This window comes from Rhinolophus sinicus, chromosome 15 (genome assembly GCF_057876585.1).
Source record: "Rhinolophus sinicus isolate RSI-liver-muscle chromosome 15, RSI-T2T, whole genome shotgun sequence".
Taxonomy (NCBI): Eukaryota; Metazoa; Chordata; class Mammalia; order Chiroptera; family Rhinolophidae; genus Rhinolophus; species Rhinolophus sinicus.
This window is the reverse complement of record NC_142515.1, coordinates 44,243,432-44,265,551: the sequence shown is the minus strand read 5'-3', so window position 1 is coordinate 44,265,551 and position 22,120 is coordinate 44,243,432. Positions and strand designations below refer to the sequence as shown.

Below are 22,120 nucleotides of genomic sequence, written 5' to 3'. Positions count from 1 at the left end.
GCATAATGTTATGTGCTAACTTAAAATTGTGTCCAAAATGAACAAATCTCTGTTGTCATAGCACTTGCATTATAGTGAAGGAAGACAAGTAAAAACAAATAGACAAAAATATTACAGGGTATATAGAATTTTCTTAAGGAAGACAAAGAAGTAAAGAAATGCAGGACACTGGTATTGAGACTAGCAAGAAGAACTTTAGATTTGGTGGTTGAAATTGGCCTTACTGGTGATATTTAGAAGAAGATCTGATAAATAATAAGGGGCCATCAATCAAAATGGGGGGAGGGAACAGACCTTATTATTTACTAGGAATTCGTACAAAGTTCATAGAACACAAACATAACAGAAGTAAGGATGAGAATTGCATGAGATGACACATTTGGAAAGGTGGGCAGGAACCATATGATCAAGCCATGGTAGTCAACAACATTCTTTAATTTTTAGGCATTGTTTATATTTTATTCTAAGTGCAATATGAAGCCATATGCTTGCCTTACATAATATTTGCACAGAACACACAAATACATACACATAGAGAGAAAATTCAGGTAAACCTAAAATAAAATGTTTTTCTAATTCACTCTTATCTGCTTATTGTTTTGTTTTGTTTCTATTGAGGTTGTGGAAATATTGAGAAAAGGAAGGGAGGTACAGGACAAATACTACTAAGAAGAGTGATGGCTGAAAAAGAAAATGTCCCTATTTTGAAACTATGTCCTGGCTAAGAGAGAGAACTAATAATATTCTGGTAGTATAAAAACATCCTGAGCACATCTCCCATGGCTATAAGCAGAAGGAGAAATTTCCATTTAAAACTAAATATAAGTTCTACTCATGCAATACCACAGAGCAACAAGCCACCAGGTGATGAAACGACAAAAGACTGTTGTGTCAATGCTCTGTCTCAGTCCAATTTTTCCACAGGATAGATTTCCTTCGAGAATTCACCTAAGTCAATTATGCTGCACGGTGCAGCTGGTTCCTAACCACTTTTGTCCTCTCCCCTAGGATGTGGAATAGGACGATGGAAAAGAATGGCAGTAAGAAACATATAGTAAAACCCCTGCTTTTTCTTTGTTTGTTTTTAATTTCACCATTTTTTAAAGCTTTTTGAGACATAAGATATACATTTTGCTAAGTTGTTTTTAAAAATTACCTGAGATTGTCAATATTCTACAACTGTTATTTCCTCATATTATCATTTAACTCTAATAAGAGACTCTTAAGAGTTTTTGAGTGTGTATGTGTGTGTGTGTGTGTGTGTGTGTGTGTGTAGAAAAAAGAAAGGAAGGAAAGAAAAGAGAGAAGAAGGAAGGAAAATCTATACATATATGTATACAAATGCATAAATCAGACGTTACATATAGATGGATATTTTGATAAGATAGCTATAGATTTATACATCATATATATACATATATATCATAACACATTTATATAAAATTTATTTTTATTCCTTTTTCTCAAAATAAATATGCATTTTACTGTTCAGGTGTGCATATAAGTGTTCCATCTTAAACCTATTGAATCACTTCAGGACATACATAAGTGTGCCTTCCAATGATCCCATCAGTAAGAACCCTAAAAATTTCTGACTGTAAGTAAACAACTAAATAAACAGAAATTCTTCTTTATGGACATACATCCTTGAAACATTAACACTTTGTCTCTCTCTGTGCCCCTTTATTTGTGTGTGTGCAATAATAGCAATATCTCAACAAATGCTCTATCTACTTGATTAAATCAGGTCCCCTGACCTTATATAATTCTTCCCAGTGATGGAAGCACATATCTAATTTGATCTCCTCTTTAGCCAACAAAAATAAGATACAGACATATGTTCCTTTTTTGTATATTTTTGTCTCTTCAGTTTTAATTTTTATTTTTATTAATTTTCATAACTACTTCCTAAGTTTTATTGTTGTCATAGATTGATTCATGTACAATTTCCCTTTTAGAAACAGATTTTTTTCTTTGTGACCTTGTATGAAATTAGTTTTGTAAACAGCATCTGTTAGTTTAACATATATATTTATGAAAGGTTAATAAATCTGATTGACATTGTTTAAGAATCTACAGTGATTTTAAAATTTATATTTTAATATCCGCTCATATTATTTTACTTAATTGAGCTATTAAAATATAACTAATAAAACTAAATAAAGCATTTTCCCAAGTTTATATATTAAGAACTTTTACTATATTCTTCTTAATGCAAAGATAATTACTGCAATACATTTTAAAAATTATAAGTGTAAATTTTACTGTTTCTCATTTTAAAATGTCAGTTTATAGGCATGATTCTTGGTTTCAGTTTTTCATATTTATTTGCCACATCTTTATTTTAGGTATGTATCTTATAAATTTTCATTAGTAAGATATTGCTACTTGATTTATAATACTTTTTTAACAAAGGAATTTACAATGCAATTATTTTAAGATCTGCTTATTTTATGCATGAATTACTCAATTATCAATTTAATGTCTTTATTTACAATACCTAGTAAAAATGTAACCTATAAAAAAGCAAAAGTCTAGGTAGTTTATAGTAATACATAAATTTGAGAATTCACTACAGAAAATGTCCACTCCTCCCCACCCCCAAAAAGCACATGAAGAAATGTTTAAAAAGAGAAAGTATAAAATAGCATGCTAGAAATAAGATCACACATATATTAGGGAATTCAATAGTGATTTAAATAATCATATTAAAATATTTTGCGTATGTTAAATGAAAATAAAATAAAGTATAGGCTTATTATAACAGTGAAGTTACATGCAGTATGTAAAATACTTTTAAATATATAAAGCACTATGCATATATATTATTATTGTTTAATTGCTACAGTTTGTTTGATGAGTTGAATAATACGTTCTTAAAATAGTTTACTAATTCATGAAGGCTACTTATTTTTCAGCGAGTTTATAAATGAAGATGTGTTGCAATAAATTACTTTATAAATGTGTTTTACAAAACCATTAAACATAAACCATTTTTGTGTCTCTTTGTTATATTTAAGCTAATTATAAAAAGTTTATATGTTTTATTTGAATTGCCAATAGCCACTAAATTTCACCTCTGTTTAATTCTGACAAATATTTTGGGCATCCATGTTAAATTATGCAAGTATATTATGTAGATTTTCTCATTTATAATGGTAATGATATTGTCACCCAATATCATCAATAGTAACTACTAACATGTTTTCTACTTCCTACTCAAGGTGTTGCCTTAAAAAAGATTTAATAATTCTCTTCCCCAAATAAGTCAGGATCAAAGAAAAGTACGGAAGGATTTTTGAAAATAACATCAGTAATATATACTACTTTTCTTGATCCAGAGGAATTTTTAAAAAAGTTAAAGAACTTATAAAAAGCAAGCTACTAACAGGATTTTATTTGCCTCCATTAATGTCTATTCAGAAAACTGTTTACTTGTCCTTGCATTTGGCATCTCAAGAGAGCCATTAAAGCATCTGGGGTAATCATAAACATTATTGACAGGCAATAACTGATTTTGAAAATATTCATCCAAAATTACTGTAATACTAGAATTTGCATTACAATAGAGCTGCTTGAGCTCTCAGGCTATTTAGAGAAGAAAAAAATCTATTGGATCCATTGTTGCTCCATAAATGATATTCTATTTGATAGTCATTTTATATCAAGGTGGAATATTGCAAAGAATTTGTGTAGAAAAGTTGATTAATGCAGAAAAACTGGAATTCTATTTGTAAAATTCATCATCTATACATAAGCAACAGGAAAAAACACTTTTTAACTTGTCTTTTTATCCATCAGAAATAGCCTTTATTTTTCCTACCTTCCCAACTGTTCCATTTTTTTCTTTCACCTTCAATTGAATTTATGTCAAGTCTACTTTATCTTCAATTAGAACCTTATTTTTCTTTCAGTATCAATCATCCATAATTAACAAGCACTTTAATAATTTCTTCTATTAGAGGTTACGTGTCCAAGTACATTTATTTAATAACTGGCATAATAAAAATATGTCCCTTATTCTATACATATATGAATGATTTAAATGTGGTAATTTTAATGAAATCAAGAAAATGTAATAAAAAGATTGAAATATCCAAATTGCTAGTTAAAACAGTCAAATTTGTACACAATTTTTTGAAGTAACAAAAACATAACATGGGCCAAAGCAATTCAACTGTGCATAAATTACATGTGGATACCAGAAGTGATGGTGAAAAGGGCAAATTCTGCTTGAATACAGTTTCCCAGACAAGTATATTCCAGCTCTTTGGGGTACAGCTCAGATATCAGGCATTGGTTATGTTCATATGCTTTTGTTGGAATATAGTGCACCAATTTCTCAGAACATGTGCAATGAGCTGGCACCTTAGTTAACAAATCCATGGGCTATTCAACTTTATACTACAGTGGCTGTCTCACATTTGGAGGAGTAAATCATTAAAAACTAAAGCACATCAACCAAGCAAACAAACAAAAACAGTGAATCTTGTGGTCATTACTATAATTGCTTTGTCAAAAGACTTGTCTGTCCTTTGGGCCAAGTCAATGTTATGTGACGGCATTTCAACATATTAAGCATTCTGTAAGTTGTCTTAAGTGGAGGTGCTGGTCGAGGTACTAAAGGCAGAGAAGACAATATCATATATGAACGTGTGTGTGTATTTATATATAGTCCCTTACAGATGTATTGATACCCCAATAGGATCAAAGGGATCCAAGAAATTAATTGATGAGCCAGAAAAATGTTGCTCATCGAGGGATTAGCATCAGTTTCTGCTCTGGAAGATTGGGTCCATGATGGCCTTCACTGGACCAGCCTTGATAAGAAAGAGTTAGCCATGGTCATCATCCCTGCCATCTATCGTGAGTGCACTGCTCTTATACTGAGGGTAGTTGAGAAAGTGAAGCTGGTTGAAGTGCATGTGTGGTATCAACCTGTCTATATGATTACTGAGAACCTCTTCTTAAGTAGGTGTTTTCTGATGGACTTTAACATGAGATACAAAAATGCACATCCTTTTACTCACTCCCTTAAATGAATTCACATACCTCATCCTAGGACTACCTTGACACAGAAATTCTACTCTTGTTTCTTGCTGGCCTCTAAAGGGAATCAGAGTAAATTCATCCTTCAGAATATTTCTCCTTCCATGCAAAGGAGAAGAACAAATATACTGTTTACAACAATGGGAAGATGTTCTTTCACCAGTGTCGTTCAGGGCTATCCATAATGGATCTTTAATGCTACATCTAGCATCAATACATTGTACTGGCTCATCCATGGACAAGGTTTGAGACTTTTATTCCTCTGTTCTCAAAGGGAATTTGCCAAGCCTTGATGGGTCTGTTGAAGGAGAGGCACCAGAGGTCTGGAAGTGGGTGACTTGTTCGTGTAATTTCCTTATACCTTTTAGACATGCCACTCAAGCCTAATCCTGAATGTGTCACTTTCAATCTGAAATGGATTGTTGCTGTGCTTGTGTAGCTTTTTGATGTACTGTATTTATTAGCGCTCTGGTCATGAGATGATCAGGTCACAGACAATTAGTGTTCGTAGTCAGGTTCTTATTAGTAGAAGCAGTATTTTTTTTCATTCCAAAACAGTACCAGGAGCTATTTTTCAAAAATAAAGTAGTTCCATACCATAGATTTGCTCCAAAAATGTATGCGTCTGTGCTGAGACTCCCCTACTGAGGTAAACCAGACATGCCCACAAGGCATATTTATCTGCCTAAGATACCTCCAGAACCATGGTGGGTCCTATGGCCCAAGTTGCAGGAAAGCTTGCCCTTGAGCCTGGAGTTTTTGCAAAGCCCTTTCTTGTTCCAGGCCCTACTCGAAGGTAGCAGCCTTGCAAGTAACCTGACAAATGAGTCAGAGTAGCATTCCTAAGATCACTGCATGTGCCTCTCAAATCCAAAAAGGACAACGGAGTGCTGTGCATCTCCCTAAGATGTTATGTGTGATACCATTTTTATCTTCGCTTTAGAGGAGATAACAAAATGCCTGGGACCACTGAAACCCAAACACTTTGGCTTGGCAGGAATCTAAATTTCATAAGGTTTATTTTTCACCTTCTGGCATGCAATTATCTTATTAGCACATTTAGGTTACTTGAGTTTTTGCTCAGCTAGTTCCATTTGCATAATATCACCAATCTAAAGGACCAGTATGATATTCTCCCAATTGTTAAGATGATCAAGATGCCTGTCTATATACCAGGGGTGCCAAAAAATGTATACACATGACTTGTATTCAGCTTTTATTGGTATATATTGAGTATTCCAATTTCAATACAGTTTTTTCCAAGGCTGTAACTAGAGTTCTAGTCTGTATTTTCCTAGAGGAAGAAATAAAAAGGCCTCAAGAAAAAATTACATGTTAACATTTTGCAAGGATGGGGAGGAGACAAGAATGGATGAAGGGGTCGCCAATTCAAAGGAAATAATACTGAGCTCGCCAAATCTTCACAACCAACACAGCAGCTTGTTCAGTCATGGTCAATATCTTCAGAGAAGGCATATATGAAAGTAGTGTATCTTGAAATGATCCCCTGTGGGGAGGAAGGTCAAACAATTTATCTGCCGGATTTCTCCTATTGCTTTTCTTACGTTGGTCAAATCCAAATCCTTCTCGTAGGTGCCAACTTTCCTGTGATTCCGTGTTGCTAATTTAGCCTTTACTGGCACCTTGTTGGACAACCAGGACATCTGTGTATTCATGCTAGCCAAAGTACAAGTGCAATAGTCTCTCCTTGCCAGGTGGCATCTGCATGAGATGGCAGCAGGGGCAGCAGTGGAACAATAGGAACATGCAGCCATTAAGACTATAGGGATGGAATGAGCCTATGATAAGGCCACTCCAGCCTGGAATCAAGGCAATGAATATTTACTGGCCATATGCTATAGACCATATATATTATTACTATATACTACTGTGTACCATATATCTTGCACATGTACAAAATACTGGATATAAAGTGATGAACAAGAGAGAAATCTGTAAAACTGGAGTACAGTTTTACACTACAGAAAGAAAGGTAATTAATAATAATAAAAAGTTATAAATATTGGCTTTCCAAACATACATTTATAGTAAAGAATGCACTTCAACCACAAAAAAGACAGTATTTGATTCTAAGAGAGATTATTCTATCTTCAGCTGAAGAAAGAATTGAAAGAGGTGTTAGTAAAGGCAAGAGACAAATCATGAGCTTATTGTAAGTAATCTAGGAAGGTTGGTAGAATTTTGAAATGGGATGGAATAATATGGAGATAGTAAAAAAGGAAAACCGAAAGGTTCAATTCAGAGACTGTGGTGATTGATCACAGTGGAGGCAGTGCAAGAGAAGACTCAAGATTGGTGCCCAGTATTGGGCTTTGAAACGTATATGTCTATGTATATCTATATCTATATACATACATATATCTTTTTCCAATGTATTATTTTATTATATATCTGTCCTTCATTTTTCATTTTGTATTCTTCAAAAAAATGTTTATAGATTTTCTAAAAATACTGCAGCGAAAACTTATAATCAAATTAACTACAAATTCAGTGTTTCATATTTATATCCATTAGTTTCTGATCTAATATTTTTCTACTCTTTTTACTATTTAAAATAGCTATAGATTTAATCAATGACTATATCACTTCTGTTTTTTTTTTAATTAAAGTTTATTAGGGTGACAATTGTTAGTGAAGTTACATAGAATTCAGGTGTACAATTCTGTAATACATCATCTAGATATCACATTGTGTGTTCATCACCCAGAGTCAGTTCTCTTTCCATCACCATATATTTGATCCCCTTTACCCTCATCTACCACCCCCCATCTCCCTTACCATTTGGTAACCACTAAACTGTTGTCTGTGTCTATGAGTTTTTGTTTCTTCATAAGCTTGTCTTGTTCTTTTGCGGTTTTCAGTTTTATATACCACATATCAGTGAAATCATATGGTTCTTGACTTTTTCTGTCTGCATTATTTCGCTTAGCATTATATCTCAAGATCTATCCATGTTGTTGCAAATGGGACTATCTAATATTTTCTTATGGCAAAATAGTATTCCATTGTGTATATATACCATAATTTCTTTATCCATTCATCTATCGAAGGAAACTTTGGTTGTTTCCATGTCTTGGTCACCGTAAATAAAGCTGCAATGAACATGGGAGCACATACGTCTTTATGGATAAATGTTTTCAGATTTTTTGGGTAGATACCCAGGAGAGGGATTGCTGAGTCATATGGTAATTCTATTCTTAATTTTTTGAGAAACCTCCACACTGCCTTCCATAATGGCTGCACCAATCTGCATTCCCACCAACACTGTATGAGGGTTCCTTTTTCTCCACAGCCTCTCCAAAACTTGTTATTTGTCTTGTTGATGATAGCCATTCTAACTTGTGTGAGGTGACATCTCATTGTGATGTTTATTTGTATTTCTCTAATGATTAGTGATGTTGAGCATTTTTTCATATGTCTATTGGCCATTTGTATGTCCTCTTGGGAGAAATGTTTCTTCAGGTCCTGTGCCCTTTTGTAAATTTGATTGTATGCTTTTTTGTTTTTGAGTTGTATGAGTTCCTTATATATTTTGGATATTAATCTCTTATTGGAGGTGTTGTTTGCAAAAATCTTCTCCCATTCTATTGGTTGCCTCTTTATTTTGTCGATGGTTTCTTTTGCTATGCAGAAGCTTTTTAGTTTGATATAGTCCCATTCATTTATTTTAGCTTTTACTTTCCTTGTCTTTGCAGTCAAATTCATAAAATCCTCTTTGAACCCAAGGTCCATAAGTTTATTACCTATATTTTCTTCTATGCAGTTTATTGTTTCAGGTCTTATGTTTCGATCTGTGATCCATTTTGAATTAATTTTGGTACACGGTGACAGATCATTCTTTTGCATGTGGCTTTCCAATTCTCCTAGCAACATTTATTGAAAAGGCTGTCTTTTCTCCATTATATATTTTTGGCTTCTTTGTAGAAAATTATCTGTTCATATTTATTTATGTGTGTTTACTTCTTGATTCTCTATTCTATACGATTGGTCTGTGTGTCTGTTTTTCTGCCAATACCATATTGTTTTGATTATAGTTATCCTGTAGTACAAGCTGAAGTCAGGGAGTGTGATACCTTCAGCATTGTTCTTTTTTTCTTAGGATTGCTTTGGCTATTCAGGGTCTTTAATGGTTCCATACAAATCTGATGATTGTTTTGTACTATTTCTTTTAAAAAACGCCATTGGGATTTTGATGGGGATCGCATTAAATCTGTATATTGCTTTGGGTAAATGGCCATTTTAACTATGTTGATTCTTCTAATCAATGAACATGAAATGTCTTTCCATTTCTTTGTGTCCTTTTCAATTTATTTTTAAAATGTCTTATAGTTTTCAGCATATAGGTCTTTCACATCCTTCGTTAAGTTTATTCCTAGGTATTTTATTCTTTCTGTTGCAATTGCAAAAGGAATTATTTTTTTATTTCTTTTTCTGAGATTTCATTGTTAGTATATAAGAATGCAAGGACCTTTTGTACATTGATTTTATAGCCAGCAAATTTACTGTATTTGTTTATTGTTTCTAATAGCTTTTTGGTGGAGTCTTTAGGGTTTTCTATGTATAGCATCATGTCATCTGCAAAAAGTGACAATTTAACTTCTTCATTCCCAATTTGGATGCCTTTTATTTCTTTCTCTTGCCTGATTGCTCGGCTAGGACTTCCAATATGATGCTGAAAAGCATAGGTGATAGGGGATAGCCCTGTTTTGTTTCTGAACATAGATCAAAGGGCTTCAGTTTTTCACTGATAATTATGTTATGTTAGCTGAGAGTTTGTTATATATGGCCTTTATTATGTTAAGATATTTTCCTTCTATACCCATTTTATTGTTTTAATCGTAAATGGATGTTGTATCTTTCTTTATGCAGTTGCTTTCTTTATGCAGTTGATATCCAATTTTAAAGCCTTGCTTTTTCTGCATCTACTGATATAATCAGATGATTTTCATCTTTTATTTTGTTTATGTGGTATATCACATTGGTCAATTTGCATATGTTGCACCATCTTTGTACTGTTGGGATGAACCCCACTTGGTCGTGGTGTATAATTTTTTTTAATGCATTGTTGCACTGGATTTGCTAGAATTATGTTTAGGATTTTTGCATCTGTATTCATCAGAGATATTGGTCTGTAATTTTCTTTTCTTGTGTTATTCTTACCAGGTTTTGGTATCAGGGTAATGTTGGCTTCATAAAGTGAGTTAGGGAGTATTGTCTCTTCTTCAATTTTTTAAAAGAGTTTGAGCAGGACTGGTATTAGACCCTCTTTGATTGTTTGGTAGAATTCACTAGTGAAGCCATCTAGTCCTGGACTTTTGCTTTTGGGAAGGTGTCACATGACTGATTCAATTTCCTTACTGTTGATCGGTCTATTTAGATTTTCCAATTCTTCCTGATTCAGCCTAGGAAGGTTATATGTTTCTAAGACCTTGTCCATTTCTTCTAGGTTACTGAATTTGGTGGCATATAGTCCTTCATAGTATTCTTGGATAATCCTTTGTATTTCTGTGGTAACTTCCCCCTTTCATTTCTGATTTTGTTTATTAGTGTCTTTTCTCTTTTTATCTTAGTGAGTCTAGCCAAAGGCTTGTCAGTTTTGTTAATCTTTCCAAAGAACCAGCTCTTTGTCACATTAATTTTTTTCTATTACCTTTTTGTTCTCTATTTCATTTAGTTCTGCTCTCATTTTTATTATTTCCTTTCTTCTGCTGACCTTGTGTTTCATTTGTTCTTCTTTTTCAAGTTCTTTAAGGTGTAACGTGAGGTTATTTATCTGGAATTTTATCTGTTTCCTGAGATAGACCTGTAATGATATCAATTTCCCTCTTAAAACTGCTTTTGCTGCATCCCAAAAATTTTGGTAGGATGTATTTTCATTCTCGTTTGTTTCTATGGATCTTTTGATCCCTCCTCTTATTTCTTCTTCGACCCAGTTGTTCTTAAAAGTATGTTCTTTAATTTCCACATATTTCTGGGATTTCCTGCTTTCTTTATGCAGTTGATATCCAATTTTAAAGCCTTGCGATCAAACAATATGCTTGGTATGATTTCAATTTTCTTAAATTTGCTGAGGCTAGTTTTATGTCCCAATATGTGATATATTCTTGAGAATGTTTCATGTGTACTAAAAAGAATGTATAGTCTGATGTTCTAGGATGAAGTGCTCTATAAATGTCAATTATGTCTATTTCATCTAATGTGTCATTTAGGGCTGCTATTTCTTTATTTATTTTCTGTTTGGATGATCTATCCATAGCTGTCAATCTGTTCTTATAATTTTATTTCCTCGGAAATAAAATTGACTTCACAAAGAGGGAAAAATTAAACCTAAAACTATTACAATTTACTTGGCAGAAATAAATTATAATAAGCTGTGTTGTTACTCCCATATGTGATCCCCCGATTCATTCTCTGTTCTCCACTGTCAGGGTCTAATCCCTATGAGTGCCATGACCCACTTTTTGGCCTTCTGTTATCCCATTGGATGCAACAAATGAGAGGTGCCAAGAGGAGACTGGAAGGCATACAAATGTTAGAATATTTATTTCCATGCTCAGGCCCTGTCTATTCTACAACTTTGGAAGTATAAATAAGTCCTTATACTCTCTTGTCTTGCCAGGAGCCAATGAGAGGTGCAGCTAAAGGGTCCAAAAACACCATAAACTAAGTGATAAATACAGGCCATAAACTGGGAGAAAATATTTGCAGCATGTAAAATGGACAGTATACTATTATAAAAAATAAGCAACAATTTCTAAAATTCAATGAGGAAAAGACAAATTTACAAACAAGAAAATGGGCAAAGTATAAACAGGCATTTCATAGAGAAGGAAGTACAATGGTCCAGAACAGAAGATTAGCAAATAGAAGATCAACCTCATAATATAGAGAAATGCAAATTAATGTTTTCTCCATTAAAAAATGGCAAAATGTAAAAGTTTGACAATATCAAGTAGTTGAGATATAACCAAGGGAAACATTTCTATCCTACAGGGCTATTAAGAGTATATATTTGTAAACAAATGTTGAAAAATATTTGACATTATCTAGTAAGAATAAACATGCTTTCACTCAAAGACCCAGAAACTAATGCTCGATACGTGTTCAATAATTTTAATATCAGCAGTCTTCATTATTGTGCAAAGCAATCCAAAAATAGTTTAATTTTCGTGGTATATTCACAAAATGAAATGTTATATAGCAGTGGAAACGAAAGGACAAGAGCTGCATCAAACATGCGTCTTAAAAACATAATAATGATTATAAAAAGAATTACTAATAAAATGTCTAATTAAATATATGAACACGCTTACATATGCATACATAATTAAAAGCAAATAGATAATAAAAAACAATTGTCATCATATTGTATTTAGATGCATATGTACTAACACACACACACACAAATAATAAAGAAAATCTTCATAGAGAGACACATGCAGATATTAATAATATTCTATTTCTTAATTTGGGTAGTAGGTATATTGGAGATTATTATGCTGTATGTTTATACTTTGTGTATATTTTACATATACTATTTTGTATGCATCAAATATTTAATAATAAAATACAGAAAAGTGCTAAAGTTCGAGATGCTAACTGAAAAACAAAACACTTTTTGAATGTGTTCTGTGTGTGTATGTGTGTGTGTCTGTGTGTGTGTGTGCATGTGCGTGTGTAATATACTCATCTCTGTATGTTTATGTACATGATCTTTATATATATAATGTAATTATATAATTATAATCCACAAATAGTATGTATTAATATAATTATTCTTAAGCTCACTCTGGAAAATTTGTGGAGCTGACAAATATGCCCTTCTCCATTTTATTTCAGCATCTTTCTCTTCACTTAAAGCATCAAGATTAATGAAGAAAAATAGTATTTCAAACTCAAAATTGAAAGTGCAAAAAAGCACATATAAAATAGAGCACCCTCCTTTCCATGAAGCGCTCACTCTTTTCACTCTGGAAAATGAAATATTGCTTATGTAAAAATGGTCTCTGCAAAACATCCATTATACAGCTGTGAATAAACTTTATATTTAATGCCCATAAATCAGGTTTATTTATTAAGTTGAGCTTGACATACTTCAGAACCAGAGGCTATCCATAGAATGTGCTTTCATTTAGCTTGGCTGTGTTCAGAACAGGAGGTCACATCTTCCAAGAAATATTTTATAGGCTTAGATTGGCCATCACTAATTTAAATCCTTCCAGCTGAGTACCTTCCTCCACAGTGCTACAGTGAGCATCAGGATTTTATCAGTCCCTACCATATTAAAACTCTGGGTGGCAAACACACAATGGGATATATACAGATGATATATTACAGAATTGTACATCTGAAATCTATGCAACTTTATCAACAATTGTCACCCCAATAAACTTAAAAAGAAAATGAACTGAAACAAATACACACAAAAAGAAACATACAATATCTAAGGAAAACAAACAAACAAACAAAAACTCTGGTAAGGATCTGAATTCAGGTCCAGGTATCATATAGCTAATTTTTTCAAAGCAGTATTTAAAAAGCTGTGACTGTACAGAGTAACAGTTGGGAAATACCACTATTTCATCATGACATTTAATTTCTAATTCTGCATGAAATCTTCAAAACAAAACTCAAAGGAAATAATCGAGCCCGTTGTTAAATGGGAGACGCTTTTGGAAAAAAAAATACGTTCCTAATGTTTTAACAAGCTTATACTCTACATTCATTTTTATTAAAAGGCCAAGTTATTTACTTTGTTAAATATATATAAACATTATACATGCATCATACTGTATATGTGCTACTATATATATATATATATGCATATGTACAAATATTATAGATTTTAGGAAATACTTTTTTAAAATAGTTCATATTAATTAGCTTCTTATGGAAATAGAATTTCAATCTATAGAGAAACATCTTTTTTTTTTCCACTTTTTTTTTTTTTTAATGTATTTCCTACATAGTGAAAGATGTGGTGTTGATTGAAATTGAAATGTGCCTGGTGAAAAAAAAAATGCTATCAAATGACTTGAAGAAAAATTTACTGAGGATATATTGGTGATTAAATCAGCAAACAATGGGATTCATAATGGAAATGGTGATAGCGAGGTTTATTGAGGTCCTACTATGTGCCAGGTCCCATGCCAAACACTTTTGCATCATGGCTTAATCTTTAGAACAGGTTTTTGAAATGGGAGTTATCACCCCATTTGACACATAAAGAAATGGTAGTTTAGATAGGTTAAGTACCTGGATTGAGTTCTAACACCTTTACGGGCTCTAATTAGAATTAGTTCTGTTAGTTTCCAACATCACGTCTTGGTGTTTCAGAAATGGCTCCATAATGGACCTTGGAGGTAGAGATAACGTCTGTGTCACTTCTTGCATCACCAGGATGTGGCACAGTAACTGGCTCATAGTAGAACTTCAGTTGACATTTGTTTAACTAATAGATAAATCCTAGATGACTGAATTTAATTAGAAAAGTAGTTATCCCTGATGTACAGATTATAGGAATAGCTTTATATTCAGGTGGCCCTTTATAGTTTAGAACTGGCACATACTTTATTTCTTCAACCAACCTCAGACCGAGTTCGCTGGGGTGGGGAATATCACCACATTTTACAAAATGAAGAAGCTGCAGCTCTGGGTTGAAGGAAGCTTCGTGAGTTCAGGTCTTCTGACTATACGCTGAAGGCGTCCCTAGTCCATGGATGGTCATATATGTTTATGTAAATTAAAATCATTATAATGAATAATGTTGCTGTTATTTGTTTTTTAATTTATTGGGGTGACAATTGTTAGTAAAATTACATAGATTTCACGTGTACAATTCTGTATTACATCATCTATAAATCCCATTGTGTATTCACCACCCAGAGTCAGTTCTCCTATAATTAAATTTAAACCTGAAGCTGGTACTAATAGCTTTTAAGGAAATCTTAAGGAAATCATAAAGGAATTAAAAGGATGCATTAAAGAGAGAAGAAGCAACATATTGTATACAACATCATGAAATCCCCTAGGAAGGAAAATATTCATATGTAAACAGCAACATTTTCAAGTGAAACAAAGCATCCACTGGGTCTTTGCCAAACTCTAGTTTGGGGCCTGCAAGGGTGCCTACAGATATAATCTGAGTATCAGCCCAGACTCACAAAATAGGGAGAGATGATTTAAAGTTAGTGGCTATGTGGAAAAGGTAAAACCAACGGGATAAATCCAGTACAGTAGTCTTTTATCAATTTATGATGAATACTTTTCAAAGGGGAAATATAATTTGTTCATCAAGATTAATTTACATGCAGTTTATCAGACATTCTCTGTTGCATAATATGAGGTATTATACTATTTCAGTTGCTGTCCTTCTCAGGAAAAGAAGAAGCCGCATAAACCCCAATTCATGTGCTAAGTGGTAAAGGAAAAGAAAATTCATTAAATGAATAGTCCATACAATAGGTAGAACAAATTTCATTTCCTATTGTGGAAAATAGAGTAATGGCAAAATATTTTTGCATAACAATTGAATATATTAGCAACTTTCCTTTGGATAACTATGGGAAGGATAAATATTTTTTTTTCACATTTGAATGGCTCCCAAATTCTCTTGAACATTAAAACTTGTTTTAAGAAAATATTTCTGTAAAAGTTGTGTATTTTCAAAAACCGATCTCTAATCATCCATTTGAAATTAATAGTAGATTAGCCTAAGCTATTGACCAGAATATAATTATGAGACAACAGCTTTTTCCTCAAATGTTAAAATAATGACTTTTAGCTATTTTAGTTTAGAAACACTTTCATAAACATTGTTTATTCATTCATTCACTAACATTATTTCAGGGTCTAATATGAGTAAGGTAAAGCCTCGGGTGTTAAATAAGAAGCAGTAAGACATAGCTCATTCTTCAAGAAAAGACAACTTTGGGGGAGACTGTAGAGAAAGGGAGACACAGAGAATGCACCACTTTATAATGCAATGTACTAAGTTCATTGAGCAATTAGAGCAGGTATGAAGCTCAATCATAAACTCCATGTCAAGATATTAATTTTCCTGTACTTTTTATACTTCAGTTCACTTCTACTATGTTTGGGAATGTTTAAGTCATTGTTCTAGACACCACAAATCCACAGTATAAAATTATGCCATCATTCCAGAATCTTATATTTTCCTGGGCACCAATGGGAGGCATGGTGTGGTGTTCGTCTTTCCATTCAGTTGGGCACTTTAGCATGCCTAGCACTCTAGTTTTTCTGTATCACCCATACTAGGGTCATTAGCATTTTTGAGGGACCACAGATTGTCCTGAGAGGTTATTACCATACCACACAACCCTTTTCTCTTCAGTTTTTGCCAATTTCCTGATTGTCCCAACAGGAAGTTTCACTGCAATGCTGAGCATAAGATATTTCATTCTCATTTTGCAATCTGAGGGAAACTTTTCTTCATTGTTTCCACTATATTTTCTCTTCCATAATTCTCCCTTTCTTGCTTCTGACTAAGGTGTTTTTTTCAGTGCCCTATATCTTTTTTCCTCTGAAGCATGGGATGTGGGACAAAAAAAGACATGGCTATTCACATGGTCCTTCAATTTTACTCACTATGTCATCCACATTTTTAAGTTGTTACATCCTTAGTGGCAGTTAGTACCTTTGCTCAATGGATAAGATGGGTAGAAATATGAGAGAGAGAGAAGTATCTCTCAAAAAAAATCGTAAGTACAAAATATAAAACTATAAATCTTCTAAAAGAAAACACAGGGAAAATATGTGTGACCTTGAGTTAGGCAAGGATTTTTGAAATATGACACTAAAGCCTAACCCATAAAAGAAAATAAATGACACATTGTACTTTATAAATATTTAAATATTTTGCTCTGTGAAAAATATTGTTAAGATAATGAAAAAAAAAAGACACAGGGATAAAAATATTATAAAATCACATTTCTGAAAAATTATATCCAAGATATAAAGAACCTTCAAAACTAAACAGTAGAAAAAATAATAAGTTGGTCAAAAGAGCTAAGTAAACATATTACCAAATAAGACATATGGATGGCAAGGAAACATAAGAAAAGATGCTGACATGATTAATTATTCGACAAATACAAATTAAAATCAAATGAGATGTTTCTACATACTTATTAAAATGCTTAAAATAAAAAAAACATAAATTAATTTTGCTAAATGAAAGAGGCCAAACACAAGAGGTAGCATATTGTATGTTTACATCTATGAGACATTCTGAAAAAGACAGTATTATAGAGATGGCAAAGAAATTAGTGGTTTTCATAGACTGAGCATGGAAGGAATTGTTGACTACAAAAAAGATGCACAAGAGAATTCTGGTGGTGATGAAACTGTTCTGTATCCTGATGGCATGTAGATTTATGACTCTCTGTACATGTCAAAAGTTATAAGTTTGTAAACCCTAAAGATAGAGTTTTACTATATGCAATTTTAAAAAAATAAACATCCAGGATATTGGAGGGTATTTAAATGGAACACAAACTATAAAAATAACTATTTTATAATATTTCAATTCTAACCACACTGAAGGCAGTGAGGATGTAAAAATTTAACCCGTTTCATTGAAAAACAATATTTTAAATAGATAACATAATATGAAAGACAAAGGATACTATAGAAAAGCTTATCTTCTGAGAGGTCTACTATAATAACATTAATTTCTTAGTTTTAAGATCTGCAGTAAGGTTATGCAAGATGCTAACATTAGGGAAGCTAATAAAGGGCATATTTGAAATCTACATATTAGTTTTGTAACTTTGTGTAAATCTAGTATTATAAAATATAAATGAATGAGAAAATTTTCAGTGATGAACTATTTACCTTGAATGAATGGATCCCCCAACAGGAATCTCTCCAAAACACAGGCAATAAAATCACAGAGCAAAGTACATGATAACTAAAGTCAATATGATAACAAAACCAATATTACATGATTAAAAATTAAAGTCCAATAAAATGGTAAAAAATAAAAACATAAAACTTTTGTCATTTCTTTTTTCTGACAAACTACATTTATTAGCAAATAGGAATAAAAATATCACACAGCCTATTCTAATAAACCTGGGGTAGTTCTCTCTGTCCTCAGGTGACACCAATGGTTTCTTATATGAATGGTGTACTTGAGGCATATAAAACACTACTATGACTGCAGAACCAGCCAGCCCTACATAGTATCAGGAAACAGAGACCCCCATGAAAGATGGGCCTGAAGCCTACAGATCAGCAGACATGCAGCATTGCTTGTAAAATGTGAGGCTCTGGAACCTAATCTCATCTGATACTGTACCCATCTAGGGCAGTAGTGGTTCAAAAGGCTCAGTTTCTGAAAACTCATTTCACCAGTGACACATTTACTTGTAAAATCTATTTGTGCTAACTAATTAACTCTCAAGGGTAGATTTCTTTTTTTCTGAGATTTATTTAAGCATAACTGACAAAACTGTATATATTTAAAGTGTACAACATGATGATTTGATATACGCATACTTTGTGCAGTGATTCCCCCATGAGGTTAATTAACACAACCATTACCTCGCTTATTATAGTTACCTCTCTTATTTTGGTGGTGAGAACATTTAAGATTTAGCAAATTTCAAGTATTCAATACAGTGTTATTAACAAAAGTCACCATGCTGTACCTTAAATCATCAGAACTCATGCATCTTATACAGGACAATTTGTACTTTTGTCCAGCATCTCCCCATCTTCCCCACCTCCTAGCTCCTGGTACCCAATATTTTACTCTCGATTTGACGTTTTTTTGTTTAGATTACACATATAAGTGATTAATACAGTATTGGTCTTTCTCTTTCTGGCTAATTTCACTTAGCGTAGTGTCCTCCAATTTCACTCATGTTGTTGCAAATGGCAGGATTTACATCTTTATCATAGCAAAATTATATCCCACTGGGCACTAATATGCTGCCACAACTATCAAAAATGCAGAAAGATACATAGTAATCTAAGTCATTGTTCAAAACTTGGGAAAGATGAGCTGAAGACATAATCTTAGTGAATCTTTTAAGATGTGTTCATTTTATTGGAAATCTTTTGACATGGCCAGTTGTATTGCTGATAATCCTCATGAAGCCTCTGGTCTATATCTCTCCTTTGTTTAAAAGTATAGTATAATACTATGACATATTTATTGCTAAAATCCAGACATACCATTCATACTTTTAATACTGTCTATGAATTCCAATCATGATACTAAAAGAAATCAATGTAGTGTGAAATGAAGGGTCCATTGTGAACTCTCACTAGCTTTTCTTCAAAGGATTAAGATAATTGACTTTCGAATTAGACAGATGTCTCATTTTACAATTTATTCTCATTTCCTAATAAATATGTACTAACGTGGGAAACAATTTTTTCTACTTTGATTGAAATATGGATCTAATAAATATTTCACTTCCCTCTGAACTTTCTATAAAAATGATATTCAAAATCAATTGATGTAATATACCACATCAATAGAATAAACGACAAGAGTTACATGAATATCTCAACAGACATAAGGAAAGAATTTGACAGAATTTAACACTTCTTAATGGTAAAAACACTCCATAAGCTAGGAATATATGGGAACTTCCTCAATTTCATAAAGAACATCTATAAATAAAACCTAGTTATGGGCATGTAAAGCACAGCATAGAGAATATAGTCAACAATGTTGCAATAACTATGTATAGTGCCAGCTGAGTATTATGCTAATCGAGGTGATCACTGCATAAATTATATAAATCTCTACCCACTATGCTATACATCTGAAACTAATACAAAATAATATTGAATGTCAACTGTAACTAAAAAATAAATAAATAATTAATTAAAAAACCCTACAGCTAATATAATTTTTAATAATGAAAGACTGAATCCTTTTCCTCTAAAATCAGGCATAAGATAAAGTTATCACCTCCCTATTTTTCTATTCAATATTGTTCTTAAGGTTCTAGTCAAGTGATTAGGTAAGAAAATGAAATAAAAGGTGTATTTGGAAAAGAAGAAATAAAACTGCATTTGCAGATGACATAATCTTGTATATAGATAATCCACAAAAATTATTAGAACTAATCAAGAGTTAAGCAAGGCTGCAGAACACATTTTCAATATACAGCAATCAATTGTGTTTCTATATATTAGCAACGAGCAAACTGAAAACAAAATTAAGAAAGCAATTCCATTCACAATAGAATCCTAAAAATAAAATGCTTAGGAATAAGTTTAACAAAAAACATGTAAAATGTACACTTTGAAAACTGCATAATACTGTGGAAAGGAATTAAAGGATATCTAAATAAATGAAGGTTACTTCATATTCATGGATTAGAAGGCAATTTTATGAAGACAGCAATACTCTACACACTGATAATACAGATTCAGTGAAAACCTCATCAAAACCCCAGCTGATTTCTTTGCAGAAATTAACAAGCTAATACTAAAATCCATATGGAAATTCAAGGGATTCAAAATAGCCAAAAGAAGGAAAAAGAAGAACAACGAACACTTCCCAATTTCAAAACTTACTACAAAGATGTACTAATCAAGACAGTGTAAAGCTGGCATAGGATAAACATATAGGTCAATGGATAAGATTGAGTATCTAGAATTAAACCCTCATTTTTTTGTCAACTGATTTTCAACAAAGGTTCCATGACAGTTCAATAGGGAAAGAATGTTCTCTTCAACCATGTTTCTGGGACAATAAGAAAACCACATGACCAGAAGGACGTTGAACCCCTATCTCATACCACATAAAAAACTTAACTAAAAAATGTATCAAAGACTTTAATGTAGGAGGCTAACAATAACACCGTTAGAAGAAAACACAGAGGGTGTAAATCTCTATGATCTCAGACTAGGTAATGGTTTCCTAAATATGATACCAAAAGCATAAATAAGAAAAAGAAAAATGAGATAAAATACACATTATCAACATTAAAAACTTTTGAGCTTCTAATAAAACCATCAAAAAAGTCAAAAGATAATCCACAGAATGGGTGAATATTTTTGTAAATCATATAGCCTATCTAGCATCTATAAAGAACCATTGCAACTCAATAATAAAGAGACAAATAAACCAATTAAAAATGTATAAAGGATCTGAATAGACATTTCTCCAAAGAAGACAAGCAAATGGCTAATAAGCATACGAAGCAATGCTCATTACATTAGTCATTAGGGACATGCAAATCAAAACCACAATGAGATACCACTTCATACCCACTATTTGGATGGAACAAAAAAGACAGGTAATAACAGTGTTGGCAAAGATATGGACAAATTGGAACCCTTATACAAATGGTTGGAATGTAAAATGATGTAGATGCTTGGAAATATAGACTAGTGGTTCCTTAAGGGTTAAACATAGTGTTACCATATGATCCAGAAATTCTACTCCTAAGCATACTAATATATCTAACAGGCATGAAAACATATGTACACGCAAAAACTTTTACACTCACGTTCATAGCAGCCTCATCCATAACAGCCAAAAAATGAAAACATTCCAAATGGCCATCAACTGAAAAAGGGATAAACAAAAGTTGTTACATACAAGCAGTGGAATGTTATTCTTCAATACAGGTAAATTAAGTACTGACACACGCTATAACTTGGGTTAACCTTGAAAATATGATGGTAAGTGAAAGAAGCCTCTTATGAAAGACCACTTTTGTAGAAGTCCATTATATGAGATATCCAGAATAAGAAAATCTATAAGGAAAGAAAGTAAATTAGTAGTTGTCTAGGACTAGGGACAGCAAAACTGGGGTTGAGAAGCAAGATATATGTGTGTGTGTTTTTTGAGGGTAAAGGACATGTTCTAAAATCGATTGTGATGATGAGTGCACTGCTCTATGAAGACACTAAGAGCCATTTAATTGTAGACTTTAAATGGGCGAAGTATATATTGGTAAACCTCTTTAAAAATAACATCCAAGTGCTAATGACACATGATAGACACAGTGCTGGGAAGGGTGGACACCACAGGAAAGTTGGGGGTATGTTTCCTATG

The 22,120-nt window shown here is 32.7% G+C and overlaps 1 long non-coding RNA gene across 1 annotated transcript in view; it reads right to left on the bottom strand.

Moving 5' to 3' along the window:
- Positions 1-22,120, bottom strand: part of LOC141572800 (uncharacterized) — a 631,723-nt gene that overhangs the window by 418,744 nt on the left and 190,859 nt on the right. The window contains exon 4 of the long non-coding RNA XR_012498295.2: positions 21,570-21,628. This is a non-coding gene — a long non-coding RNA (uncharacterized LOC141572800). The remainder of the gene's footprint in view (positions 1-21,569; positions 21,629-22,120) is intronic.